We start from the raw sequence: 5,016 nt of genomic DNA on the forward strand, positions 1-5,016 counted from the left end.
CTTTATGAAATCAAAAATCGACTCAAAGGTTGAAGAATTTGTTCTTGGTTTTGATTGTTATTGAAGATGGAGTGATTGATTTGTTGTTTGAAGGATGGTTTGATTTGGTTTTGGTGGATTTTGTTGAGGGTTTTTGTTTTTGTGATGGAGAGGATGAGGGTTTTGATGTTGTGGGTAGTGTTTGTGAATGAATGAATGAATGAATGAATGAAGGTGGGGTGGGTTATAAAGAAGTCGACAATTTCAAAACGCAGGGACAATCCGTGCGGATTCTGCAGCTTCAAAATTTTCAAAATCCCGCCTAGAGACGGGCGGATTCTGGGGAATCCGCTCGGATTCTTCTATGATGGGACGGGCGGATTTTGTGCAGGACGGACGGATTTCAGTCCAGAGATTTTTCTTTGTTTTCTTCAGCTGCAAGACGGGCGTCTTGTATAAAAGACGGACGGATTCTGTGAGACGGGCGTCTTTCCAGAAATCCGCTCGGATTCTTTAACAGTCAAGAAATTTGCAATTTCAGCTCAGCCCAAGACGGGCGTCTTCTCAGCTGGACGCTCGGATTTGCTGCAGACGGGCGGATTCTCAGGAATCCGCTCGGATTCTTGCCCTTTGTACCCGGATTCACTTCATTCGCGCACAATGCATTTCCCTTTACCATTCTTCCATTCTTCTTCATTTCTTGTGTTCTTCATTGTGGGGGCATTACTAAGGCATGGATAGCCTAGGCAATTCCCATCCCCACACTAAGGTAAAGCACTACACATCAATTAAAATTGTTAGTCCCTCCCTCACTTCTCTCTTACATGACAATTATTTTGATCAAAGTAAATAAAATCCAAAAATGACAAAAATGCAATACAAAAATTGAAAAGTAAGTTAGGGAGTTAGAAATATTTACAAGTGGTGGTTTAGGGAGGACTCCACCAAACTCTCATTCTTGATGAGATGTCAAGGGGGCATGTTCAAGGTGTTGTTGATGTTGCTCAACACCTTGAAGAAGTAATCAAAAGCTTGTTCATTGTTATGGTAGAGGTCCTCAATAGACCGTGGTCCTTGTTGTTGATCATGATCGATGGCATGCCCAATGTAGGGATTAAAGATCCCTTCAAATTCGTCGTCCCAAAGACCACAAACTTCATTAAGTTGTTCATTGAAAATCTCTTGCTTAGATGGAGACAACTCTCCCAATTTCTTCTCTTGGCCAATGAGGCCATCTTCTTCTTCCTTGGTTGATTTTGATGAGCTTTGCAAGCTCTCCTTGTCACAATTCACTTGCTCTTTGAATGGAGCATCTTCAATTTTCTTCCTCCATTGGAGTTCCGATTTCTTCCTTTCATCTTTTCGGCTATAATGATCAATCATGAAACATGGCTCATGCAAACGAGGAGCTCTCATGGTCTTGTCAAGATTAAAAGTTATGCTTTCATCTCCCACTTCTAGAGTGAGCTCTCCATGTTTCACATCAATTACCGCACCATGGTGTGTAGGAAAGGTCTTCCTAAGATGATTGGAATGTTGGAATCTTCCTCCATATCAACAATGACAAAGTCCATCGGGATGAAAAACTTCCCAATTCGCACGGGGACATCTTCCCATATCCCTAATGGTGTCTTCGTCGATCTATCGGCCATTCAAGTGATATTGGTGCATTTAAGCTCTCCCATTCCCAACCTTTTACTTACCGAGTATGGCATGACACTCACACTAGCCCCTAGATCACATAAGGCTTTGTTGATCGTCGTGTCGCCAATGGTACACGGTATTGAGAAGCTTCCGGATCCTTTAACTTTGGAGGTGAACTCCCTTGAAGTATTGCACTACTCACCTTAGTGAAGGCGATAGTCTCAAGTTTCCGGATCGACTTCTTCTTTGTGAGGATATCTTTCATGTACTTTGCATAGGCCGGAACGTGATTGATTAATTCCGTGAAAGGAATTGAGACTTCTAAGTTCTTCACAATCTCCATGAACTTTCCAAGTTGATCATCAAATTTGGGCTTGGCTTGACGACTTGGAAAAGGAAGTCTAATCACAATGGGCTCCTTCTCTTTGGCCTTGTCTTCATTTTTCTTTGAACTTTCTTCTTTTGATGATTCCCCTTCTTTGGGGCTTTGCACCACAACTTCATTCTCACTAGCTTTCACAACTTCATCCTCAACTTGCTCCTTCGGTGCTTCATATCTTGTACCACTTCTCAAGTGAATGGCACTAACCGTTTCATGTCTAGGGGGATTACTTTGAGGTGGTAATTGCCCCTTTTGTCTTTGTGAGCTTGAAGATGCTAGTTGAGTCAATTGTGTTTCCAACATCTTGGTGTGAGCTAGAATGTTGTTGATGGTGGTGTCTTTTGCTTGGCTATCTTTTTGCATTTCAGTGAAAAATTCTTGTTGATTCTTTTGCATTTGGAGGACCGCTTTTTGGACATCAAAACCTTGGTCATTTTGGTGATTGTATGGATTTTGATTTTGGTAACCTTGGTTTTGATTGTAAAAGGGTCTTTGATTTTGGTTTCTCATGGGTGGTGGAGTGTATGTTGTTTGAGGGTTTTGAACATTTTGGCTTTTGTATGAGAGATTTGGATGGAACTTGGTGTTTTCATTGTAAAAATTTGAATAAGGGGTACCACTTTTGTAAGCTTGGAAAGCATTAACTTGTTCGGTTGTTCCCTTACACTCACTTGGGTCATGACCCAAAGTTCCACAATTCTCACATATCCCACTTGGGATTGATGAGGATGCCGTCATGGCATTGACATGATGCTTTGATGATTTTGAGTTTTCCTCAAGTCTAGCCATAGCTTGTTCAAACTTCAAGTTGATTGTGTCAATGTGAGCACTAAGTTGAGCACCCAATTGAGTAACGGAGTCCACTTCATGCTTTCCTCCTCTAGTAGCCTTGCGAGGCCTACTATATTGTGAATTAGGACCGCCATTTCCTCAATCTTGTTCCATGTTTGATTGTCATCAACTTCGGTGAACATTCCATTTGATCCCATATTGAGAATGTTCCTTGAATCTTCATATAAACCATTCCAAAATTGTTGCACTAAAAACCATTCGCTAAGTCCATGGTGAGGACATGAGCGACAAATACCTTTGAACCGTTCCCAAGCTTCATACAAAGATTCTTCATCCCTTTGCTTAAAACCCGTAATTTGAGCTCTTAGCATGTTAGTCTTTTCCGGTGGGTAGAATTTTTTGTAGAAGGCTAGAGCTAACTTCTTCCAAGAATCTATTCCAAGGGTGGCCTTATCAAGGCCCTTCAACCATTGCTTTGCGGTGCCGATTAACGAAAAAGGAAATAAGACCCATCTTATTTGGTCTTGAGTCACGCCCGTTTGAGAGATAGCATCACAATAATCGCAAAAGGTTTCCATATGAGAATGAGGGTCCTCACTAGGCATTCCCCCGAATTGGCTCCTCTCAACTAGTTGGATGAAGGCGGACTTGGCAATAAAATTACCGGTGAGATGTTGCGGTGTAGGAGTACCATTTGGTAGATTCTCCTCGGTGGGTATAGAGTGTGATGAGAATTTAGGCATTGTAGGTGGATTTTGTGGGATATTGTGTAATGGGTTTTCTTCTCCTTCTATTGCGAAAGGATTGACAAACTCACTAGTGGGTTGAACAACTTCACCAACACCTCCCAAATTCCTCCTAACAAGTCTCCTATTATTCGTCAAGGTTCTTTCGATTTCACGGTCAAAAGGTAACAAATCTCTTTGTAACCTTCTAGACATGCAAAATATCAAACAACTCGAAAACAATTAGAACAAACCTTGAGGAGTGTTACTTCCCCAAGGTGAAAAAGACACAACTAAAAACAATAAAAGAAATCTTAAATCAATTAAACACCGTCCCCGGCAACGGCGCCATTTTTGATCGAGGTCATTTTGTATTCACAATTAAGCATATGTGGTCGTTGGTCAATGGTCAATACAAAACACAATTTATACTCCACAAACAACTCTACAATTAGTAAAGAGGCAAGTAAAGGTCGGATCCCAAGGGACGGGTATTGAAATGAGAATTCTATTGTAACTAGTAGTGTCTAAGGGGTGTCACAAATTGGGTTGATGTAGAAGGTCACTAAACTAGAATAGCAATGAAAATAAACTAGCAAGATGAATAAAATAAGGGGTGTAAACAATTGATTAAAAGCACTAGGGTGTCATGGGTTCATAGGGGAATCATGGGATATGATCATACAAACATGTTCTCAAATTATAAGCAAGCAATTATTGTTGTGATGGATTGAGTTGGGTTATATCTTACAATCCTAGGAAAGTTTGGGTCCCGGAGCCGAATCGATTAGATTGTACAACACCTACAAGTCGACTTAATCTTTCCTACTCAACACATGCATGGTCTAACAAGACTCGAGTTGGGTTATGTCTTACAAGTCAAGTTGAAAGGATAGAAGATGATAGTAAATGCAAGGATTCATAGGCTTAGCATTTCATCAAATATAACATGTGCATGTATTAAGATCAAAACAAGCAAGCAAATAAGATATGAAAGCATATTGATTTAAGCATGAATCATCCCCATGATGGTTTCCCCTAATCACCCATTAAACCCTAGCTAAGAGACTACTCACTCATTATCATATTGATCATGCTAGAAAGGTTGTCAATCATACTAACATAATGAAACATGATGAATAAATGAAAGTAATTAACAATAATTAAAAAGGGATTAAGAGATTATACCTACTAATGATTCCAATAATAAAGCAAGAATAATAGAAGTACTTGAATCCTAGATTGAGAGGTTGTCAATCTCCCAATAATAACCCAAATAATCTTCAATTACCCAAAATAAAGGAAGAACAAGAGAGAGATTAAAGAACTAAAACTTGGATTAAAACTTGATTAATACTTGATTACAATATTAAAGAGAGATTTGATTGATATTAACTACACTAATTATTGATAAGAAGAACATGCTCCTCTAATTAGCCTAATGGGGTATTTATAGTGAAAATTAGGGAGGATGCCTTAGGGTTAACTAAGGGC

At 39.7% G+C, this 5,016-nt stretch overlaps 1 non-coding gene across 1 annotated transcript; it reads left to right on the forward strand.

Annotated features, from left to right (window-relative positions):
* Window positions 1-3,061: 3,061 nt before the first annotated feature.
* Window positions 3,062-3,168, forward strand: LOC141624229 (small nucleolar RNA R71). The gene has a single exon (XR_012534039.1). It is a non-coding gene; the product is annotated as a small nucleolar RNA R71 (small nucleolar RNA).
* Window positions 3,169-5,016: the final 1,848 nt, after the last annotated feature.

The sequence above is a fragment of the Silene latifolia genome, chromosome X (genome assembly GCF_048544455.1).
Source record: "Silene latifolia isolate original U9 population chromosome X, ASM4854445v1, whole genome shotgun sequence".
Classification (NCBI taxonomy): Eukaryota; Viridiplantae; Streptophyta; class Magnoliopsida; order Caryophyllales; family Caryophyllaceae; genus Silene; species Silene latifolia.